The sequence below is a fragment of the Mesoplodon mirus genome, assembly GCF_964341445.2.
Source record: "Mesoplodon mirus genome assembly, chromosome: 13".
Taxonomy (NCBI): domain Eukaryota; kingdom Metazoa; phylum Chordata; class Mammalia; order Artiodactyla; family Ziphiidae; genus Mesoplodon; species Mesoplodon mirus.
Window position 1 is genome coordinate 90491462 of NC_138989.1, and position 24264 is coordinate 90515725.

A 24264-nucleotide genomic window follows, 5' to 3' on the forward strand; every position below is an offset into this window, starting at 1 on the left:
GTACGGAAACGTGGGAGGGTCAGGCTACGTGCTGACGCATGGGTCAGTGCCAGCGTATGGGCCAGGAGTAGCCTACGGCGTAGGGTAAGGTGTAGGGCTGGTGGTGGGTTTCCGTTCCGGGCTAGGGTTAGGCTTAGGGAACGGCAAGGCTTAGGGCACAGGTGAGGGTACAGAAACGTGGGAGGGTCAGGCTACGTGCTGACGCACGGGTCAGTGCCAGCGTACGGGCCAGGAGTAGGCTACGGCTTGGGGTTAAGGTGCAGGGATGGTGGTGGGTTTCCGTTCCGGGCTAGGGTTAGGGTTAGGGAACGGCAAGGCTTAGGGCACAGGTGAGGGTACGGAAACGTGGGATGGTCAGGCTATGTGCTTACACACGTGTCAGTGCCAGCGTACGGGCCAGGAGTAGGCTACTGCGTAGGGTAAGGTGTAGTGCTGGTGGTGGCGTTCCGTTCCGGGCTAGGGTTAGGGTTAGGGAACGGCAAGGCTTAGGGCACAGTTGAGGGTACGGAAACGTGGGAGGGTCAGGCTACGTGGTGACGCATGGGTCAGTGCCAGCGTACGGGCCATGAGTAGGCTACGGCTTGGGGGTAAGTTGTAGGGGTGGTGGTGGGTTTCCACCCCGGGCTAGGTTTAGGGTTAGGGAACGGCAAGGCTTAGGGCACAGGTGAGGGTACAGAAACGTGGGAGGGTCAGGCTACGTGCTGACGCACGGGTCAGTGCCAGCGTACGGGACAGGAGTAGGATACGGCATAGGGTAAGGTGTAGGGCTGGTGGTGGGTTTCCGTTCCGGGCTAGGGTTAGGGTTAGGGAATGGCAAGGCTCAGGGTACAGGTGAGGGTACAGAAACGTGGGAGGGTCAGGCTACGTGGTGACGCACGGGTCAGTGCCAGCGTATGGGCATGAGTAGGCTACGGCTTGGGGGTAAGTTGTAGGCCTGGTTGTGGGTTTCCGTTACGCGCTAGGGTTAGGGTTAGGGAACGGCAAGGCTTAGGGCACAGGTGAGGGTACGGAAACGTGGGAGGGTCAGGCTACGTGCTGACGCACGGGTCAGTGCCAGCGTACGGGCCAGGAGTAGGCTAAGGCGTAGGGTATGGTGTAGGGCTGGTAGTGGGTTTCCGTTTCGGGCTATGGTTAGGGTTAGGGAACGGCAAGGCTTAGGGCACAGGTGAGGGTGTGGAAACGTGGGAGGGTCAGGCTACTTGCTGACGCACGTGTCAGTGCCAGCGTACGGGCCAGGAGTAGGCTACGGATTGGGGGTAAGTTGTAGGGCTGGTGGTGGGTTTCCGTTCTGGGCTAGGGTTAGGGTTAGGGAATGGCAAGGCTTAGGGCACAGGTGAGGGTGTGGAAACGTGGGAGGGTCAGGCTACGTGCTGACGCATGGGTCAGTGCCAGCGTACGGGCCATGAGTAGGCTACGGCTTGGGAGTAAGGTGTAGGGCTGGTGGTGGGTTTCCGTTCCGGGCTAGGGTTAGGGATAGGGAACGGCAAGGCTTAGGGCACAGGTGAGGGTACGGAAACGTGGGAGGGTCAGGCTACGTGCTGACGCACGGGTCAGTGCCAGCGTACGGGCCAGGAGTAGGCTACGGCTTGGGGGTAAGTTGTAGGGCTGGTGGTGGGTTTCCGTTCCGGGCTAGGGTTAGGGTTAGGGAACAGCAAGGCTTAGGGCACAGGTGAGGGTACGGAAACTTGGGAGGGTCAGGCTACATGCTGACGCACGGGTCAGTGCCAGCGTACGGGCCAGGAGTAGGCTACGGCGTAGGGTAAGGTGTAGGGCTGGTGGTGGGTTTCCGTTCCATGCTAGGGTTAGGGTTAGGGAACGGCAAGGCTTAGAGCACAGGTGAGGGTACGGAAACGTGGCAGGGTCAGGCTACGTGCTGACGCACGGGTCAGTGCCAGCGTACGGGCCAGGAGTAGGCTACGGCTTGGGGGTAAGGTTTAGGGCTGGTGGTGGGTTTCCGTTCCGCGCTAGGGTTAGGGTTAGGGAACGGCAAGGCTTAGGGCACAGGTGAGGGTACGGAAACGTGGGAGGGTCAGGCTACGTGCTGACGCATGGGTCAGTGCCAGCGTACGGGCCAGGAGTAGGCTACGGCGTAGGGTAAGGTGTAGGGCTGGTGGTCGGTTTCCGTTCCGGGCTAGGGTTAGGGTTAGGGAACGGCAAGGCTTAGGGCACAGGTGAGGGTGTGGAAACGTGGGAGGGTCAGGCTACGTGCTGACGCACGGGTCAGTGCCAGCGTACGGGCCAGGAGTAGGCTACGGATTGGGGGTAAGTTGTAGGGCTGGTGGTGGGTTTCCGTTCCGGGCTAGGGTTAGGGTTAGGGAACGGCAAGGCTTAGGGCACAGGTGAGGGTACGGAAACGTGGGAGGGTCAGGCTACGTGCTGACGCACGGGTCAGTGCCAGCGTACGGGCCAGGAGTAGGCTACGGCTTGGGGGTAAGTTTTAGGGCTGGTTGTGGGTTTCCGTTCCGGGCTTGGGTTAGGGTTAGGGAACGGCAAGGCTTAGGGCACAGGTGAGGGTATGGAAACGTGGGAGGGTCAGGCTACGTGCTGACGCACGGGTCAGTGCCAGCGTACGGGCCAGGAGTAGGCTACGGCTTGGGGTTAAGGTGTAGGGATGGTGGTGGGTTTCCGTTCCGGGCTAGGGTTAGGGTTAGGGAACGGCAAGGCTTAGGGCACAGGTGAGGGTACGGAAACGTGGGATGGTCAGGCTATGTGCTTACACACGGGTCAGTGCCAGCGTACGGGCCAGGAGTAGGCTACGGCGTAGGGTAAGGTGTAGTGCTGGTGGTGGGATTCCGTTCCGGGCTAGGGTTAGGGTTAGGGAACGGCAAGGCTTAGGGCACAGTTGAGGGTACGGAAACGTGGGAGGGTCAGGCTACGTGGTGACGCATGGGTCAGTGCCAGCGTATGGGCCATGAGTAGGCTACGGCTTGGGGGTAAGGTGTAGGGGTGGTGGTGGGTTTCCATCCCGGGCTAGGTTTAGGGTTAGGGAACGGCAAGGCTTAGGGCACAGGTGAGTGTACAGAAACGTGGGAGGGTCAGGCTACGTGCTGACGCACGGGTCAGTGCCAGCGTACGGGACAGGAGTAGGATATGGCATAGGGTAAGGTGTAGGGCTGGTGGTGGGTTTCCGTACCGGGCTAGGGTTAGGGTTAGGGAACGGCAAGGCTTAGGGCACAGGTGAGGGTACGGAAACGTGGGAGGGTCAGGCTACGTGGTGACGCACGGGTTAGTGCCAGCGTATGGGCCATGAGTAGGCCACGGCTTGGGGGTAAGGTGTAGGGCTGGTGGTGGGTTTCCGTTACACGCTAGGGTTAGGGTTAGGGAACGGCAAGGCTTAGGGCACAGGTGAGGGTACGGAAACGTGGGAGGGTCAGGCTACGTGCTGACGCACGGGTCAGTGCCAGCGTACGGGCCAGGAGTAGGCTACGGCTTGGGGGTAAGGTGTAGGGGTGGTGGTGGGTTTCCATCCCGGGCTAGGTTTAGGGTTAGGGAACGGCAAGGCTTAGGGCACAGGTGAGTGTACAGAAACGTGGGAGGGTCAGGCTACGTGCTGACGCACGGGTCAGTGCCAGCGTACGGGACAGGAGTAGGATATGGCATAGGGTAATGTGTAGGGCTGGTGGTGGGTTTCCGTTACGCGCTAGGGTTAGGGTTAGGGAACGGCAAGGCTTAGGGCACAGGTGAGGGTACGGAAACGTGGGAGGGTCAGGCTACGTGCTGACGCACGGGTCAGTGCCAGCGTACGGGCCAGGAGTAGGCTAAGGCGTAGGGTATGGTGTAGGGCTGGTAGTGGGTTTCCGTTTCGGGCTATGGTTAGGGTTAGGGAACGGCAAGGCTTAGGGCACAGGTGAGGGTGTGGAAACGTGGGAGGGTCAGGCTACTTGCTGACGCACGTGTCAGTGCCAGCGTACGGGCCAGGAGTAGGCTACGGATTGGGGGTAAGTTGTAGGGCTGGTGGTGGGTTTCCGTTCTGGGCTAGGGTTAGGGTTAGGGAATGGCAAGGCTTAGGGCACAGGTGAGGGTGTGGAAACGTGGGAGGGTCAGGCTACGTGCTGACGCATGGGTCAGTGCCAGCGTACGGGCCATGAGTAGGCTACGGCTTGGGAGTAAGGTGTAGGGCTGGTGGTGGGTTTCCGTTCCGGGCTAGGGTTAGGGATAGGGAACGGCAAGGCTTAGGGCACAGGTGAGGGTACGGAAACGTGGGAGGGTCAGGCTACGTGCTGACGCACGGGTCAGTGCCAGCGTACGGGCCAGGAGTAGGCTACGGCTTGGGGGTAAGGTGTAGGGCTGGTGGTGGGTTTCCGTTCCGGGCTAGGGTTAGGGTTAGGGAACAGCAAGGCTTAGGGCACAGGTGAGGGTACGGAAACTTGGGAGGGTCAGGCTACATGCTGACGCACGGGTCAGTGCCAGCGTACGGGCCAGGAGTAGGCTACGGCGTAGGGTAAGGTGTAGGGCTGGTGGTGGGTTTCCGTTCCATGCTAGGGTTAGGGTTAGGGAACGGCAAGGCTTAGAGCACAGGTGAGGGTACGGAAACGTGGCAGGGTCAGGCTACGTGCTGACGCACGGGTCAGTGCCAGCGTACGGGCCAGGAGTAGGCTACGGCTTGGGGGTAAGGTTTAGGGCTGGTGGTGGGTTTCCGTTCCGCGCTAGGGTTAGGGTTAGGGAACGGCAAGGCTTAGGGCACAGGTGAGGGTACGGAAACGTGGGAGGGTCAGGCTACGTGCTGACGCATGGGTCAGTGCCAGCGTACGGGCCAGGAGTAGGCTACGGCGTAGGGTAAGCTGTAGGGCTGGTGGTCGGTTTCCGTTCCGGGCTAGGGTTAGGGTTAGGGAACGGCAAGGCTTAGGGCACAGGTGAGGGTGTGGAAACGTGGGAGGGTCAGGCTACGTGCTGACGCACGGGTCAGTGCCAGCGTACGGGCCAGGAGTAGGCTACGGATTGGGGGTAAGTTGTAGGGCTGGTGGTGGGTTTCCGTTCCGGGCTAGGGTTAGGGTTAGGGAACGGCAAGGCTTAGGGCACAGGTGAGGGTACGGAAACGTGGGAGGGTCAGGCTACGTGCTGACGCACGGGTCAGTGCCAGCGTACGGGCCAGGAGTAGGCTACGGCTTGGGGGTAAGTTTTAGGGCTGGTTGTGGGTTTCCGTTCCGGGCTTGGGTTAGGGTTAGGGAACGGCAAGGCTTAGGGCACAGGTGAGGGTATGGAAACGTGGGAGGGTCAGGCTACGTGCTGACGCACGGGTCAGTGCCAGCGTACGGGCCAGGAGTAGGCTACGGCTTGGGGTTAAGGTGTAGGGATGGTGGTGGGTTTCCGTTCCGGGCTAGGGTTAGGGTTAGGGAACGGCAAGGCTTAGGGCACAGGTGAGGGTACGGAAACGTGGGATGGTCAGGCTATGTGCTTACACACGGGTCAGTGCCAGCGTACGGGCCAGGAGTAGGCTACGGCGTAGGGTAAGGTGTAGTGCTGGTGGTGGGATTCCGTTCCGGGCTAGGGTTAGGGTTAGGGAACGGCAAGGCTTAGGGCACAGTTGAGGGTACGGAAACGTGGGAGGGTCAGGCTACGTGGTGACGCATGGGTCAGTGCCAGCGTACGGGCCATGAGTAGGCTACGGCTTGGGGGTAAGGTGTAGGGGTGGTGGTGGGTTTCCATCCCGGGCTAGGTTTAGGGTTAGGGAACGGCAAGGCTTAGGGCACAGGTGAGTGTACAGAAACGTGGGAGGGTCAGGCTACGTGCTGACGCACGGGTCAGTGCCAGCGTACGGGACAGGAGTAGGATATGGCATAGGGTAAGGTGTAGGGCTGGTGGTGGGTTTCCGTACCGGGCTAGGGTTAGGGTTAGGGAACGGCAAGGCTTAGGGCACAGGTGAGGGTACGGAAACGTGGGAGGGTCAGGCTACGTGGTGACGCACGGGTTAGTGCCAGCGTATGGGCCATGAGTAGGCCACGGCTTGGGGGTAAGGTGTAGGGCTGGTGGTGGGTTTCCGTTACACGCTAGGGTTAGGGTTAGGGAACGGCAAGGCTTAGGGCACAGGTGAGGGTACGGAAACGTGGGAGGGTCAGGCTACGTGCTGACGCACGGGTCAGTGCCAGCGTACGGGCCAGGAGTAGGCTAAGGCGTAGGGTATGGTGTAGGGCTGGTAGTGGGTTTCCGTTCCGGGCTAGGGTTAGGGTTAGGGAACGGCAAGGCTTAGGGCACAGGTGAGGGTGTGGAAACGTGGGAGGGTCAGGCTACGTGCTGACGCACGGGTCAGTGCCAGCGTACGGGCCAGGAGTAGGCTACGGATTGGGGGTAAGTTGTAGGGCTGGTGGTGGGTTTCCGTTCTGGGCTAGGGTTAGGGTTAGGGAACGGCAAGGCTAAGGGCACAGGTGAGGGTGTGGAAACGTGGGAGGGTCAGGCTACGTGCTGACGCATGGGTCAGTGCCAGCGTACGGGCCATGAGTAGGCTACGGCTTGGGAGTAAGGTGTAGGGCTGGTGGTGGGTTTCCGTTCCGGGCTAGGGTTAGGGTTAGGGAACGGCAAGGCTTAGGGCACAGGTGAGGGTACGGAAACGTGGGAGGGTCAGGCTACGTGCTGACGCACGGGTCAGTGCCAGCGTACGGGCCAGGAGTAGGCTACGGCGTAGGGTAAGGTGTAGGGCTGGTGGTCGGTTTCCGTTCCTGGCTAGGGTTAGGGTTAGGGAACGGCAAGGCTTAGGGCACAGGTGAGGGTGTGGAAACGTGGGAGGGTCAGGCTACGTGCTGACGCACGGGTCAGTGCCAGCGTACGGGCCAGGAGTAGGCTACGGATTGGGGGTAAGTTGTAGGGCTGGTGGTGGGTTTCCGTTCCGGGCTAGGGTTAGGGTTAGGGAACGGCAAGGCTTAGGGCACAGGTGATGGTGCGGAAACTTGGGAGGGTCAGGCTACGTGCTGACGCACGGGTCAGTGCCAGCGTACGGGCCATGAGTAGGCTACGGCTTGGGAGTAAGTTGTAGGGCTGGTGGTGGGTTTCCGTTCCGGGCTAGGGTTAGGGTTAGGGAACGGCAAGGCTTAGGGCACAGGTGAGGGTACGGAAACGTGGGAGGGTCAGGCTACGTGCTGACGCACGGGTCAGTGCCAGCGTACGGGCCAGGAGTAGGCTACGGCTTGGGGGTAAGTTGTAGGGCTGGTTGTGGGTTTCCGTTCCGGGCTTGGGTTAGGGTTAGGGAACGGCAAGGCTTAGGGCACAGGTGAGGGTATGGAAACGTGGGAGGGTCAGGCTACGTGCTGACGCACGGGTCAGTGCCAGCGTACGGGCCAGGAGTAGGCTACGGCTTGGGGGTAAGGTGTAGGGGTGGTGGTGGGTTTCCATCCCGGGCTAGGTTTAGGGTTAGGGAACGGCAAGGCTTAGGGCACAGGTGAGTGTACAGAAACGTGGGAGGGTCAGGCTACGTGCTGACGCACGGGTCAGTGCCAGCGTACGGGACAGGAGTAGGATATGGCATAGGGTAATGTGTAGGGCTGGTGGTGGGTTTCCGTACCGGGCTAGGGTTAGGGTTAGGGAACGGCAAGGCTTAGGGCACAGGTGAGGGTACGGAAACGTGGGAGGGTCAGGCTACGTGGTGACGCACGGGTTAGTGCCAGCGTATGGGCCATGAGTAGGCCACGGCTTGGGGGTAAGTTGTAGGGCTGGTGGTGGGTTTCCGTTACGCGCTAGGGTTAGGGTTAGGGAACGGCAAGGCTTAGGGCACAGGTGAGGGTACGGAAACGTGGGAGGGTCAGGCTACGTGCTGACGCACGGGTCAGTGCCAGCGTACGGGCCAGGAGTAGGCTAAGGCGTAGGGTATGGTGTAGGGCTGGTAGTGGGTTTCCGTTCCGGGCTAGGGTTAGGGTTAGGGAACGGCAAGGCTTAGGGCACAGGTGAGGGTGTGGAAACGTGGGAGGGTCAGGCTACGTGCTGACGCACGGGTCAGTGCCAGCGTACGGGCCAGGAGTAGGCTACGGATTGGGGGTAAGTTGTAGGGCTGGTGGTGGGTTTCCGTTCTGGGCTAGGGTTAGGGTTAGGGAACGGCAAGGCTTAGGGCACAGGTGAGGGTGTGGAAACGTGGGAGGGTCAGGCTACGTGCTGACGCATGGGTCAGTGCCAGCGTACGGGCCATGAGTAGGCTACGGCTTGGGAGTAAGGTGTAGGGCTGGTGGTGGGTTTCCGTTCCGGGCTAGGGTTAGGGTTAGGGAACGGCAAGGCTTAGGGCACAGGTGAGGGTACGGAAACGTGGGATGGTCAGGCTATGTGCTTACACACGGGTCAGTGCCAGCGTACGGGCCAGGAGTAGGCTACGGCTTGGGGGTAAGGTGTAGGGCTGGTTGTGGGTTTCCGTTCCGGGCTTGGGTTAGGTTTAGGGAACGGCAAGGCTTAGGGCACAGGTGAGGGTATGGAAACGTGGGAGGGTCAGGCTACGTGCTGACGCACGGGTCAGTGACAGCGTACGGGCCAGGAGTAGGCTACGGCTTGGGGTTAAGGTGTAGGGATGGTGGTGGGTTTCCGTTCCGGGCTAGGGTTAGGGTTAGGGAACGGCAAGGCTTAGGGCACAGGTGAGGGTACGGAAACGTGGGATGGTCAGGCTATGTGCTTACACACGGGTCAGTGCCAGCGTACGGGCCAGGAGTAGGCTACGGCTTGGGGGTAAGGTGTAGGGCTGGTTGTGGGTTTCCGTTCCGGGCTTGGGTTAGGGTTAGGGAACGGCAAGGCTTAGGGCACAGGTGAGGGTACGGAAACGTGGGAGGGTCAGGGTACGTGCTGACGCACGGGTCAGTGCCAGCGTACGGGCCAGGAGTAGGCTACGGCTTGGGGGTAAGGTGTAGGGCTGGTTGTGGGTTTCCGTTCCGGGCTTGGGTTAGGGTTAGGGAACGGCAAGGCTTAGGGCACAGGTGAGGGTACGGAAACGTGGGAGGGTCAGGCTACGTGCTGACGCACGGGTCAGTGCCAGCGTACGGGCCAGGAGTAGGCTACGGCTTGGGGTTAAGGTGTAGGGATGGTGGTGGGTTTCCGTTCCGGGCTAGGGTTAGGGTTAGGGAACGGCAAGGCTTAGGGCACAGGTGAGGGTACGGAAACGTGGGATGGTCAGGCTATGTGCTTATACACGGGTCAGTGCCAGCGTACGGGCCAGGAGTAGGCTACGGCGTAGGGTAAGGTGTAGTGCTGGTGGTGGGGTTCCGTTCCGGGCTAGGGTTAGGGTTAGGGAACGGCAAGGCTTAGGGCACAGGTGAGGGTACAGAAACGTGGGAGGGTCAGGCTACGTGCTGACGCACGGGTCAGTGCCAGCGTACGGGACAGGAGTAGGATACGGCATAGGGTAAGGTGTAGGGCTGGTGGTGGGTTTCCGTTCCGGGCTAGGGTTAGGGTTAGGGAACGGCAAGGCTTAGGGCACAGGTGAGGGTATGGAAACGTGGGAGGGTCAGGCTATGTGGTGACGCACGGTTTAGTGCCAGCGTATGGGCCATGAGTAGGCTACGGCTTGGGGGTAAGGTGTAGGGCTGGTGGTGGGTTTCCGTTACGCGCTAGGGTTAGGGTTAGGGAACGGCAAGGCTTAGGGCACAGGTGAGGGTACGGAAACGTGGGAGGGTCAGGCTACGTGCTGACGCACGGGTCAGTGCCAGCGTACGGGCCAGGAGTAGGCTAAGGCGTAGGGTATGGTGTAGGGCTGGTAGTGGGTTTCCGTTCCGGGCTAGGGTTAGGGTTAGGGAACGGCAAGGCTTAGGGCACAGGTGAGGGTGTGGAAACGTGGGAGGGTCAGGCTACGTGCTGACGCACGGGTCAGTGCCAGCGTACGGGCCAGGAGTAGGCTACGGATTGGGGGTAAGTTGTAGGGCTGGTGGTGGGTTTCCGTTCTGGGCTAGGGTTAGGGTTAGGGAACGGCAAGGCTTAGGGCACAGGTGAGGGTGTGGAAACGTGGGAGGGTCAGGCTACGTGCTGACGCATGGGTCAGTGCCAGCGTACGGGCCATGAGTAGGCTACGGCTTGGGAGTAAGGTGTAGGGCTGGTGGAGGGTTTCCGTTCCGGGCTAGGGTTAGGGTTAGGGAACGGCAAGGCTTAGGGCACAGGTGAGGGTACGGAAACGTGGGAGGGTCAGGCTACGTGCTGACGCACGGGTCAGTGCCAGCGTACGGGCCAGGAGTAGGCTACGGCGTAGGGTAAGGTGTAGGGCTGGTGGTGGGTTTCCGTACCGGGCTACGGTTAGGGTTAGAGAACGGCAAGGCTTAGGGCACAGGTGAGGGTACGGAAAAGTGGGAGGGTCAGGCTACGTGCTAATGCACGGGTCAGTGCCAGCGTACGGGCCAGGAGTAGGCTACGGCTTGCGGGTAAGTTGTAGGGCTGGTGGTGGGTTTCCGTTCCGGGCTAGGGTTAGGGTTAGGGAACGGCAAGGCTTAGGGCACAGGTGAGGGTACGGAAACGTGAGAGGGTCAGGCTACGTGCTGACGCACGGGTCAGTGCCAGCGTACGGGCCATGAGTAGGCTACGGCTTGGGGGTAAGTTGTAGGGCTGGTGGTGGGTTTTTGTTCCGGGCTAGGGTTAGGGTTAGGGAACGGCAAGGCTTAGGGCACAGGTGAGGGTACGGAAACGTGGGAGGGTCAGGCTACGTGCTGACGCACGGGTCAGTGCCAGCGTACGGGCCAGGAGTAGGCTACGGCTTGGGGGTAAGTTTTAGGGCTGGTTGTGGGTTTCCGTTCCGGGCTTGGGTTAGGGTTAGGGAACGGCAAGGCTTAGGGCACAGGTGAGGGTATGGAAACGTGGGAGGGTCAGGCTACGTGCTGACGCACGGGTCAGTGCCAGCGTACGGGCCAGGAGTAGGCTACGGCTTGGGGTTAAGGTGTAGGGATGGTGGTGGGTTTCCGTTCCGGGCTAGGGTTAGGGTTAGGGAACGGCAAGGCTTAGGGCACAGGTGAGGGTACGGAAACGTGGGATGGTCAGGCTATGTGCTTACACACGGGTCAGTGCCAGCGTACGGGCCAGGAGTAGGCTACGGCGTAGGGTAAGGTGTAGTGCTGGTGGTGGGATTCCGTTCCGGGCTAGGGTTAGGGTTAGGGAACGGCAAGGCTTAGGGCACAGTTGAGGGTACGGAAACGTGGGAGGGTCAGGCTACGTGGTGACGCATGGGTCAGTGCCAGCGTACGGGCCATGAGTAGGCTACGGCTTGGGGGTAAGGTGTAGGGGTGGTGGTGGGTTTCCATCCCGGGCTAGGTTTAGGGTTAGGGAACGGCAAGGCTTAGGGCACAGGTGAGTGTACAGAAACGTGGGAGGGTCAGGCTACGTGCTGACGCACGGGTCAGTGCCAGCGTACGGGACAGGAGTAGGATATGGCATAGGGTAAGGTGTAGGGCTGGTGGTGGGTTTCCGTACCGGGCTAGGGTTAGGGTTAGGGAACGGCAAGGCTTAGGGCACAGGTGAGGGTACGGAAACGTGGGAGGTTCAGGCTACGTTGTGACGCACGGGTTAGTGCCAGCGTACGGGCCATGAGTAGGCCACGGCTTGGGGGTAAGGTGTAGGGCTGGTGGTGGGTTTCCGTTACACGCTAGGGTTAGGGTTAGGGAACGGCAAGGCTTAGGGCACAGGTGAGGGTACGGAAACGTGGGAGGGTCAGGCTACGTGCTGACGCACGGGTCAGTGCCAGCGTACGGGCCAGGAGTAGGCTAAGGCGTAGGGTATGGTGTAGGGCTGGTAGTGGGTTTCCGTTCCGGGCTAGGGTTAGGGTTAGGGAACGGCAAGGCTTAGGGCACAGGTGAGGGTGTGGAAACGTGGGAGGGTCAGGCTACGTGCTGACGCACGGGTCAGTGCCAGCGTACGGGCCAGGAGTAGGCTACGGATTGGGGGTAAGTTGTAGGGCTGGTGGTGGGTTTCCGTTCTGGGCTAGGGTTAGGGTTAGGGAACGGCAAGGCTAAGGGCACAGGTGAGGGTGTGGAAACGTGGGAGGGTCAGGCTACGTGCTGACGCATGGGTCAGTGCCAGCGTACGGGCCATGAGTAGGCTACGGCTTGGGAGTAAGGTGTAGGGCTGGTGGTGGGTTTCCGTTCCGGGCTAGGGTTAGGGTTAGGGAACGGCAAGGCTTAGGGCACAGGTGAGGGTACGGAAACGTGGGAGGGTCAGGCTACGTGCTGACGCACGGGTCAGTGCCAGCGTACGGGCCAGGAGTAGGCTACGGCGTAGGGTAAGGTGTAGGGCTGGTGGTCGGTTTCCGTTCCTGGCTAGGGTTAGGGTTAGGGAACGGCAAGGCTTAGGGCACAGGTGAGGGTGTGGAAACGTGGGAGGGTCAGGCTACGTGCTGACGCACGGGTCAGTGCCAGCGTACGGGCCAGGAGTAGGCTACGGATTGGGGGTAAGTTGTAGGGCTGGTGGTGGGTTTCCGTTCCGGGCTAGGGTTAGGGTTAGGGAACGGCAAGGCTTAGGGCACAGGTGATGGTGCGGAAACTTGGGAGGGTCAGGCTACGTGCTGACGCACGGGTCAGTGCCAGCGTACGGGCCATGAGTAGGCTACGGCTTGGGAGTAAGTTGAAGGGCTGGTGGTGGGTTTCCGTTCCGGGCTAGGGTTAGGGTTAGGGAACGGCAAGGCTTAGGGCACAGGTGAGGGTACGGAAACGTGGGAGGGTCAGGCTACGTGCTGACGCACGGGTCAGTGCCAGCGTACGGGCCAGGAGTAGGCTACGGCTTGGGGGTAAGTTGTAGGGCTGGTTGTGGGTTTCCGTTCCGGGCTTGGGTTAGGGTTAGGGAACGGCAAGGCTTAGGGCACAGGTGAGGGTATGGAAACGTGGGAGGGTCAGGCTACGTGCTGACGCACGGGTCAGTGCCAGCGTACGGGCCAGGAGTAGGCTACGGCTTGGGGGTAAGGTGTAGGGGTGGTGGTGGGTTTCCATCCCGGGCTAGGTTTAGGGTTAGGGAACGGCAAGGCTTAGGGCACAGGTGAGTGTACAGAAACGTGGGAGGGTCAGGCTACGTGCTGACGCACGGGTCAGTGCCAGCGTACGGGACAGGAGTAGGATATGGCATAGGGTAATGTGTAGGGCTGGTGGTGGGTTTCCGTACCGGGCTAGGGTTAGGGTTAGGGAACGGCAAGGCTTAGGGCACAGGTGAGGGTACGGAAACGTGGGAGGGTCAGGCTACGTGGTGACGCACGGGTTAGTGCCAGCGTATGGGCCATGAGTAGGCCACGGCTTGGGGGTAAGGTGTAGGGCTGGTGGTGGGTTTCCGTTACGCGCTAGGGTTAGGGTTAGGGAACGGCAAGGCTTAGGGCACAGGTGAGGGTACGGAAACGTGGGAGGGTCAGGCTACGTGCTGACGCACGGGTCAGTGCCAGCGTACGGGCCAGGAGTAGGCTAAGGCGTAGGGTATGGTGTAGGGCTGGTAGTGGGTTTCCGTTCCGGGCTAGGGTTAGGGTTAGGGAACGGCAAGGCTTAGGGCACAGGTGAGGGTGTGGAAACGTGGGAGGGTCAGGCTACGTGCTGACGCACGGGTCAGTGCCAGCGTACGGGCCAGGAGTAGGCTACGGATTGGGGGTAAGTTGTAGGGCTGGTGGTGGGTTTCCGTTCTGGGCTAGGGTTAGGGTTAGGGAACGGCAAGGCTTAGGGCACAGGTGAGGGTGTGGAAACGTGGGAGGGTCAGGCTACGTGCTGACGCATGGGTCAGTGCCAGCGTACGGGCCATGAGTAGGCTACGGCTTGGGAGTAAGGTGTAGGGCTGGTGGTGGGTTTCCGTTCCGGGCTAGGGTTAGGGTTAGGGAACGGCAAGGCTTAGGGCACAGGTGAGGGTACGGAAACGTGGGATGGTCAGGCTATGTGCTTACACACGGGTCAGTGCCAGCGTACGGGCCAGGAGTAGGCTACGGCTTGGGGGTAAGGTGTAGGGCTGGTTGTGGGTTTCCGTTCCGGGCTTGGGTTAGGTTTAGGGAACGGCAAGGCTTAGGGCACAGGTGAGGGTATGGAAACGTGGGAGGGTCAGGCTACGTGCTGACGCACGGGTCAGTGACAGCGTACGGGCCAGGAGTAGGCTACGGCTTGGGGTTAAGGTGTAGGGATGGTGGTGGGTTTCCGTTCCGGGCTAGGGTTAGGGTTAGGGAACGGCAAGGCTTAGGGCACAGGTGAGGGTACGGAAACGTGGGATGGTCAGGCTATGTGCTTACACACGGGTCAGTGCCAGCGTACGGGCCAGGAGTAGGCTACGGCTTGGGGGTAAGATGTAGGGCTGGTTGTGGGTTTCCGTTCCGGGCTTGGGTTAGGGTTAGGGAACGGCAAGGCTTAGGGCACAGGTGAGGGTACGGAAACGTGGGAGGGTCAGGGTACGTGCTGACGCACGGGTCAGTGCCAGCGTACGGGCCAGGAGTAGGCTACGGCTTGGGGGTAAGGTGTAGGGCTGGTTGTGGGTTTCCGTTCCGGGCTTGGGTTAGGGTTAGGGAACGGCAAGGCTTAGGGCACAGGTGAGGGTACGGAAACGTGGGAGGGTCAGGCTACGTGCTGACGCACGGGTCAGTGCCAGCGTACGGGCCAGGAGTAGGCTACGGCTTGGGGTTAAGGTGTAGGGATGGTGGTGGGTTTCCGTTCCGGGCTAGGGTTAGGGTTAGGGAACGGCAAGGCTTAGGGCACAGGTGAGGGTACGGAAACGTGGGATGGTCAGGCTATGTGCTTATACACGGGTCAGTGCCAGCGTACGGGCCAGGAGTAGGCTACGGCGTAGGGTAAGGTGTAGTGCTGGTGGTGGGGTTCCGTTCCGGGCTAGGGTTAGGGTTAGGGAACGGCAAGGCTTAGGGCACAGGTGAGGGTACAGAAACGTGGGAGGGTCAGGCTACGTGCTGACGCACGGGTCAGTGCCAGCGTACGGGACAGGAGTAGGATACGGCATAGGGTAAGGTGTAGGGCTGGTGGTGGGTTTCCGTTCCGGGCTAGGGTTAGGGTTAGGGAACGGCAAGGCTTAGGGCACAGGTGAGGGTATGGAAACGTGGGAGGGTCAGGCTATGTGGTGACGCACGGTTTAGTGCCAGCGTATGGGCCATGAGTAGGCTACGGCTTGGGGGTAAGGTGTAGGGCTGGTGGTGGGTTTCCGTTACGCGCTAGGGTTAGGGTTAGGGAACGGCAAGGCTTAGGGCACAGGTGAGGGTACGGAAACGTGGGAGGGTCAGGCTACGTGCTGACGCACGGGTCAGTGCCAGCGTACGGGCCAGGAGTAGGCTAAGGCGTAGGGTATGGTGTAGGGCTGGTAGTGGGTTTCCGTTCCGGGCTAGGGTTAGGGTTAGGGAACGGCAAGGCTTAGGGCACAGGTGAGGGTGTGGAAACGTGGGAGGGTCAGGCTACGTGCTGACGCACGGGTCAGTGCCAGCGTACGGGCCAGGAGTAGGCTACGGATTGGGGGTAAGTTGTAGGGCTGGTGGTGGGTTTCCGTTCTGGGCTAGGGTTAGGGTTAGGGAACGGCAAGGCTTAGGGCACAGGTGAGGGTGTGGAAACGTGGGAGGGTCAGGCTACGTGCTGACGCATGGGTCAGTGCCAGCGTACGGGCCATGAGTAGGCTACGGCTTGGGAGTAAGGTGTAGGGCTGGTTGTGGGTTTCCGTTCCGGGCTAGGGTTAGGGTTAGGGAACGGCAAGGCTTAGGGCACAGGTGAGGGTACGGAAACGTGGGAGGGTCAGGCTACGTGCTGACGCACGGGTCAGTGCCAGCGTACGGGCCAGGAGTAGGCTACGGCGTAGGGTAAGGTGTAGGGCTGGTGGTGGGTTTCCGTACCGGGCTACGGTTAGGGTTAAAGAACGGCAAGGCTTAGGGCACAGGTGAGGGTACGGAAAAGTGGGAGGGTCAGGCTACGTGCTAATGCACGGGTCAGTGCCAGCGTACGGGCCAGGAGTAGGCTACGGCTTGCGGGTAAGTTGTAGGGCTGGTGGTGGGTTTCCGTTCCGGGCTAGGGTTAGGGTTAGGGAACGGCAAGGCTTAGGGCACAGGTGAGGGTACGGAAACGTGAGAGGGTCAGGCTACGTGCTGACGCACGGGTCAGTGCCAGCGTACGGGCCATGAGTAGGCTACGGCTTGGGGGTAAGTTGTAGGGCTGGTGGTGGGTTTTTGTTCCGGGCTAGGGTTAGGGTTAGGGAACGGCAAGGCTTAGGGCACAGGTGAGGGTACGGAAACGTGGGAGGGTCAGGCTACGTGCTGACGCATGGGTCAGTGCCAGCGTACGGGCCAGGAGTAGCCTACGGCGTAGGGTAAGGTGTAGGGCTGGTGGTGGGTTTCCGTTCCGGGCTAGGGTTAGGGTTAGGGAACGGCAAGGCGTAGGGCACAGGTGAGGGTACGGAAACGTGGGAGGGTCAGGCTATGTGCTGACGCATGGGTCAGTGCCAGCGTACGGGCCAGGAGTAGGGTACGGCTTGGGGGTAAGTTGTAGGGCTGGTGGTGGGTTTTTGTTCCGGGCTAGGGTTAGGGTTAGGGAACGGCAAGGCTTAGGGCACATGTGAGGGCACGGAAACGTGGGAGGGTCAGGCTACGTGCTGACGCACGGGTCAGTGCCAGTGTACGGGCCAGGAGTAGGCTACGGCGAAGGGTAAGGTGTAGGGCTGGTGGTGGGTTTCCGTTCCGGGCTAGGGTTAGGCTTAGGGAACGGCAAGGCTTAGGGCACAGGTGAGGGTACGGAAACGTGAGAGGGTCAGGCTACGTGCTGACGCACGGGTCAGTGCCAGCGTACGGGCCATGAGTAGGCTACGGCTTGGGGGTAAGTTGTAGGGCTGGTGGTGGGTTTTTGTTCCGGGCTAGGGTTAGGGTTAGGGAACGGCAAGGCTTAGGGCACAGGTGAGGGTACGGAAACGTGGGAGGGTCAGGCTACGTGCTGACGCATGGGTCAGTGCCAGCGTACGGGCCAGGAGTAGCCTACGGCGTAGGGTAAGGTGTAGGGCTGGTGGTGGGTTTCCGTTCCGGGCTAGGGTTAGGGTTAGGGAACGGCAAGGCGTAGGGCACAGGTGAGGGTACGGAAACGTGGGAGGGTCAGGCTATGTGCTGACGCATGGGTCAGTGCCAGCGTACGGGCCAGGAGTAGGGTACGGCTTGGGGGTAAGTTGTAGGGCTGGTGGTGGGTTTTTGTTCCGGGCTAGGGTTAGGGTTAGGGAACGGCAAGGCTTAGGGCACATGTGAGGGCACGGAAACGTGGGAGGGTCAGGCTACGTGCTGACGCACGGGTCAGTGCCAGTGTACGGGCCAGGAGTAGGCTACGGCGAAGGGTAAGGTGTAGGGCTGGTGGTGGGTTTCCGTTCCGGGCTAGGGTTAGGCTTAGGGAACGGCAAGGCTTAGGCCACAGGTGAGGGTACAGAAACGTGGGAGGGTCAGGCTACGTGCTGACGCACGGGTCAGTGCCAGCGTACATGCCAGGAGTAGGCTACGGCTTGGGGGTAAGGTGTAGGGCTGGTGGTGGGTTTCCGTTCCGGGCTAGGGTTAGGGTTAGGGAACGGCAAGGCTTCGGGCACAGGAGAGGGTACGGAAACGTGGGAGGGTCAGGCTACGTGCTGACGCACGGGTCAGTGCCAGCGTATGGGCCAGGAGTAGGCTACGGCTTGAGGTTAAGGTGTAGGGCTGGTGGTGTGTTTCCGTTCCGGGCTAGGGTTAGGGTTAGGGAACGGCAAGGCTTAGGGCACAGGTGAGGGTACGGAAACGTGGGAGGGTCAGGCTACGTGCTGACGCACGTGTCAGTGCCAGCGTACGGGCCAGGAGTAGGCTACGGCGTAGGGTAAGGTGTAGGGCTGGTGGTGGGTTTCCGTTCCGGGCTAGGGTTAGGGTTAGGGAACGGCAAGGCTTAGGGCACAGGTGAGGGTACGGAAACGTGGGAGGGTCAGGCTACGTGCTGACGCACGGGTCAGTGCCAGCGTACGGGCCAGGAGAAGGCTACGGCTTGGGGGTAAGGTTTAGGGCTGGTGGTGGGTTTTTGTTCCGGGCTAGGGTTAGGGTTAGGGAACGGCAAGGCTTAGGGCACAGGTGAGGGTACGGAAACGTGGGAGGGTCAGGCTACGTGCTGACGCACGGGTCAGTGCCAGCGTACGGGCCAGGAGTAGGCTACAGCGTAGGGTAAGGTGTAGGGCTGGTGGTGGGTTTCCGTTCCGGGCTAGGGTTAGGCTTAGGGAACGGCAAGGCTTAGGGCACAGGTGAGGGTACAGAAACGTTGGAGGGTCAGGCTACGTGCTGACGCACGGGTCAGTGCCAGTGTACGGGCCAGGAGTATGCTACGGCTTGGGGGTAAGGTGTAGTGCTGGTGGTGGGTTTCCATTCCGGTCTAGGTTTAGGGTTAGGGAACGGGAAGGCTTAGGGCACAGGTGAGGGTACAGAAACGTGGGAGGGTCAGGCTACGTGCTGACGCACGGGTCAGTGCCAGTGTAGGGGACAGGAGTTGGCTACGGCGTAGGGTAAGGTGTAGGGCTGGTGGTGGGTTTCCGTTCCGGGCTAGGGTTAGGGTTAGGGAACGGCAAGGCTTAGGGCACAGGTGAGGGTACGGAAACGTGGGAGGGACAGGCTACGTGCTGACGCACGGGTCAGTGCCAGCGTACGGGCCAGGAATAGGCTACAGCTTGGGGGTAAGTTGTAGGGCGGGTGGTGGGTTTCCGTTCCGGGCTAGGGTTAGGGTTAGGGAACAGCAAGGCTTAGAGCACAGGTGAGGGTACGGAAACCTGGGAGGGTCAGGCTACGTGCTGACGCACGGGTCAGTGCCAGCGTACGGGCCAGGAGTAGGCTACGGCTTGGGGGTAAGTTGTAGGGCTGGTGGTGGGTTTTTGTTCCGTGCTAGGGTTAGGGTTAGGGAACGGCAAGGCTTAGGGCACAGGTGAGGGTACGGAAACGTGGGAGGGTCAGGCTACGTGCTGACGCACGGGTCAGTGCCAGCGTACGGGCCAGGAGTAGGCTACGGCTTGGGGGTAAGTTGTAGGGCTGGTGGTGGGTTTCCGTTCCGGGCTAGGGTTAGGGTTAGGGAACGGCAAGGCTTAGGGCACAGGTGAGGGTACGGAAATGTGGGAGGGTCAGGCTACGTGCTGACGCACGGGTCAGTGCCCGCGTACGGGCCAGGAGTAGGCTACGGCGTAGGGTAAGGTGTAGGGCTGGTGGTGGGTTTCCGTTCCGGGCTAGGGTTATGGTTAGAGAACGGCAAGGCTTAGGGCACAGGTGAGGGTACGGAAAAGTGGGAGGGTCAGGCTACGTGCTAATGCACGGGTCAGTGCCAGCGTACGGGCCAGGAGTAGGCTACGGCTTGGGGGTAAGGTGTAGGGCTGGTGGTGGGTTTCCGTTCCGGGCTAGGGTTAGGGTTAGGGAACGGCAAGGCTTAGGGCACAGGTGAGGGTGTGGAAATGTGGGAGGGTCAGGCTACGTGCTGACGCACGGGTCAGTGCCAGCGTACGGGCCATGAGTAGGCTACGGCTTGGGAGTAAGGTGTAGGGCTGGTGGTGGGTTTCCGTTCCGGGCTAGGGTTAGGGTTAGGGAACGGCAAGGCTTAGGGCACAGGTGAGGGTACGGAAACGTGAGAGTGTCAGGCTACGTGCTGACGCATGGGTCAGTGCCAGCGTACGGGCCATGAGTAGGCTACGGCTTGGGGGTAAGTTGTAGGGCTGGTGGTGGGTTTTTGTTCCGGGCTAGGGTTAGGGTTAGGGAACGGCAAGGCTTAGGGCACAGGTGAGGGTACGGAAACGTGGGAGGGTCAGGCTACGTGCTGACGCATGGGTCAGTGCCAGCGTATGGGCCAGGAGTAGCCTACGGCGTAGGGTAAGGTGTAGGGCTGGTGGTGGGTTTCCGTTCCGGGCTAGGGTTAGGCTTAGGGAACGGCAAGGCTTAGGGCACAGGTGAGGGTACAGAAACGTGGGAGGGTCAGGCTACGTGCTGACGCACGGGTCAGTGCCAGCGTACGGGCCAGGAGTAGGCTACGGCTTGGGGTTAAGGTGCAGGGATGGTGGTGGGTTTCCGTTCCGGGCTAGGGTTAGGGTTAGGGAACGGCAAGGCTTAGGGCACAGGTGAGGGTACGGAAACGTGGGATGGTCAGGCTATGTGCTTACACACGGGTCAGTGCCAGCGTACGGGCCAGGAGTAGGCTACTGCGTAGGGTAAGGTGTAGTGCTGGTGGTGGCGTTCCGTTCCGGGCTAGGGTTAGGGTTAGGGAACGGCAAGGCTTAGGGCACAGTTGAGGGTACGGAAACGTGGGAGGGTCAGGCTACGTGGTGACGCATGGGTCAGTGCCAGCGTACGGGCCATGAGTAGGCTACGGCTTGGGGGTAAGTTGTAGGGGTGGTGGTGGGTTTCCACCCCGGGCTAGGTTTAGGGTTAGGGAACGGCAAGGCTTAGGGCACAGGTGAGGGTACAGAAACGTGGGAGGGTCAGGCTACGTGCTGACGCACGGGTCAGTGCCAGCGTACGGGACAGGAGTAGGATACGGCATAGGGTAAGGTGTAGGGCTGGTGGTGGGTTTCCGTTCCGGGCTAGGGTTAGGGTTAGGGAATGGCAAGGCTCAGGGTACAGGTGAGGGTACAGAAACGTGGGAGGGTCAGGCTACGTGGTGACGCACGGGTCAGTGCCAGCGTATGGGCATGAGTAGGCTACGGCTTGGGGGTAAGTTGTAGGCCTGGTTGTGGGTTTCCGTTACGCGCTAGGGTTAGGGTTAGGGAACGGCAAGGCTTAGGGCACAGGTGAGGGTACGGAAACGTGGGAGGGTCAGGCTACGTGCTGACGCACGGGTCAGTGCCAGCGTACGGGCCAGGAGTAGGCTAAGGCGTAGGGTATGGTGTAGGGCTGGTAGTGGGTTTCCGTTTCGGGCTATGGTTAGGGTTAGGGAACGGCAAGGCTTAGGGCACAGGTGAGGGTGTGGAAACGTGGGAGGGTCAGGCTACTTGCTGACGCACGTGTCAGTGCCAGCGTACGGGCCAGGAGTAGGCTACGGATTGGGGGTAAGTTGTAGGGCTGGTGGTGGGTTTCCGTTCTGGGCTAGGGTTAGGGTTAGGGAATGGCAAGGCTTAGGGCACAGGTGAGGGTGTGGAAACGTGGGAGGGTCAGGCTACGTGCTGACGCATGGGTCAGTGCCAGCGTACGGGCCATGAATAGGCTACGGCTTGGGAGTAAGGTGTAGGGCTGGTGGTGGGTTTCCGTTCCGGGCTAGGGTTAGGGATAGGGAACGGCAAGGCTTAGGGCACAGGTGAGGGTACGGAAACGTGGGAGGGTCAGGCTACGTGCTGACGCACGGGTCAGTGCCAGCGTACGGGCCAGGAGTAGGCTACGGCTTGGTGGTAAGGTGTAGGGCTGGTGGTGGGTTTCCGTTCCGGGCTAGGGTTAGGGTTAGGGAACAGCAAGGCTTAGGGCACAGGTGAGGGTACGGAAACTTGGGAGGGTCAGGCTACATGCTGACGCACGGGTCAGTGCCAGCGTACGGGCCAGGAGTAGGCTACGGCGTAGGGTAAGGTGTAGGGCTGGTGGTGGGTTTCCGTTCCATGCTAGGGTTAGGGTTAGGGAACGGCAAGGCTTAGAGCACAGGTGAGGGTACGGAAACGTGGCAGGGTCAGGCTACGTGCTGACGCACGGGTCAGTGCCAGCGTACGGGCCAGGAGTAGGCTACGGCTTGGGGGTAAGGTTTAGGGCTGGTGGTGGGTTTCCGTTCCGCGCTAGGGTTAGGGTTAGGGAACGGCAAGGCTTAGGGCACAGGTGAGGGTACGGAAACGTGGGAGGGTCAGGCTACGTGCTGACGCATGGGTCACTGCCAGCGTACGGGCCAGGAGTAGGCTACGGCGTAGGGTAAGGTGTAGGGCTGGTGGTCGGTTTCCGTTCCGGGCTAGGGTTAGGGTTAGGGAACGGCAAGGCTTAGGGCACAGGTGAGGGTGTGGAAACGTGGGAGGGTCAGGCTACGTGCTGACGCACGGGTCAGTGCCAGCGTACGGGCCAGGAGTAGGCTACGGATTGGGGGTAAGTTGTAGGGCTGGTGGTGGGTTTCCGTTCCGGGCTAGGGTTAGGGTTAGGGAACGGCAAGGCTTAGGGCACAGGTGAGGGTACGGAAACGTGGGAGGGTCAGGCTACGTGCTGACGCACGGGTCAGTGCCAGCGTACGGGCCAGGAGTAGGCTACGGCTTGGGGGTAAGTTTTAGGGCTGGTTGTGGGTTTCCGTTCCGGGCTTGGGTTAGGGTTAGGGAACGGCAAGGCTTAGGGCACAGGTGAGGGTATGGAAACGTGGGAGGGTCAGGCTACGTGCTGACGCACGGGTCAGTGCCAGCGTACGGGCCAGGAGTAGGCTACGGCTTGGGGTTAAGGTGTAGGGATGGTGGTGGGTTTCCGTTCCGGGCTAGGGTTAGGGTTAGGGAACGGCAAGGCTTAGGGCACAGGTGAGGGTACGGAAACGTGGGATGGTCAGGCTATGTGCTTACACACGGGTCAGTGCCAGCGTACGGGCCAGGAGTAGGCTACGGCGTAGGGTAAGGTGTAGTGCTGGTGGTGGGATTCCGTTCCGGGCTAGGGTTAGGGTTAGGGAACGGCAAGGCTTAGGGCACAGTTGAGGGTACGGAAACGTGGGAGGGTCAGGCTACGTGGTGACGCATGGGTCAGTGCCAGCGTACGGGCCATGAGTAGGCTACGGCTTGGGGGTAAGGTGTAGGGGTGGTGGTGGGTTTCCATCCCGGGCTAGGTTTAGGGTTAGGGAACGGCAAGGCTTAGGGCACAGGTGAGTGTACAGAAACGTGGGAGGGTCAGGCTACGTGCTGACGCACGGGTCAGTGCCAGCGTACGGGACAGGAGTAGGATATGGCATAGGGTAAGGTGTAGGGCTGGTGGTGGGTTTCCGTACCGGGCTAGGGTTAGGGTTAGGGAACGGCAAGGCTTAGGGCACAGGTGAGGGTACGGAAACGTGGGAGGGTCAGGCTACGTGGTGACGCACGGGTTAGTGCCAGCGTATGGGCCATGAGTAGGCCACGGCTTGGGGGTAAGGTGTAGGGCTGGTGGTGGGTTTCCGTTACACGCTAGGGTTAGGGTTAGGGAACGGCAAGGCTTAGGGCACAGGTGAGGGTACGGAAACGTGGGAGGGTCAGGCTACGTGCTGACGCACGGGTCAGTGCCAGCGTACGGGCCAGGAGTAGGCTAAGGCGTAGGGTATGGTGTAGGGCTGGTAGTGGGTTTCCGTTCCGGGCTAGGGTTAGGGTTAGGGAACGGCAAGGCTTAGGGCACAGGTGAGGGTGTGGAAACGTGGGAGGGTCAGGCTACGTGCTGACGCACGGGTCAGTGCCAGCGTACGGGCCAGGAGTAGGCTACGGATTGGGGGTAAGTTGTAGGGCTGGTGGTGGGTTTCCGTTCTGGGCTAGGGTTAGGGTTAGGGAACGGCAAGGCTAAGGGCACAGGTGAGGGTGTGGAAACGTGGGAGGGTCAGGCTACGTGCTGACGCATGGGTCAGTGCCAGCGTACGGGCCATGAGTAGGCTACGGCTTGGGAGTAAGGTGTAGGGCTGGTGGTGGGTTTCCGTTCCGGGCTAGGGTTAGGGTTAGGGAACGGCAAGGCTTAGGGCACAGGTGAGGGTACGGAAACGTGGGAGGGTCAGGCTACGTGCTGACGCACGGGTCAGTGCCAGCGTACGGGCCAGGAGTAGGCTACGGCGTAGGGTAAGGTGTAGGGCTGGTGGTCGGTTTCCGTTCCTGGCTAGGGTTAGGGTTAGGGAACGGCAAGGCTTAGGGCACAGGTGAGGGTGTGGAAACGTGGGAGGGTCAGGCTACGTGCTGACGCACGGGTCAGTGCCAGCGTACGGGCCAGGAGTAGGCTACGGATTGGGGGTAAGTTGTAGGGCTGGTGGTGGGTTTCCGTTCCGGGCTAGGGTTAGGGTTAGGGAACGGCAAGTCTTAGGGCACAGGTGATGGTGCGGAAACTTGGGAGGGTCAGGCTACGTGCTGACGCACGGGTCAGTGCCAGCGTACGGGCCATGAGTAGGCTACGGCTTGGGAGTAAGTTGTAGGGCTGGTGGTGGGTTTCCGTTCCGGGCTAGGGTTAGGGTTAGGGAACGGCAAGGCTTAGGGCACAGGTGAGGGTACGGAAACGTGGGAGGGTCAGGCTACGTGCTGACGCACGGGTCAGTGCCAGCGTACGGGCCAGGAGTAGGCTACGGCTTGGGGGTAAGTTGTAGGGCTGGTTGTGGGTTTCCGTTCCGGGCTTGGGTTAGGGTTAGGGAACGGCAAGGCTTAGGGCACAGGTGAGGGTATGGAAACGTGGGAGGGTCAGGCTACGTGCTGACGCACGGGTCAGTGCCAGCGTACGGGCCAGGAGTAGGCTACGGCTTGGGGGTAAGGTGTAGGGGTGGTGGTGGGTTTCCATCCCGGGCT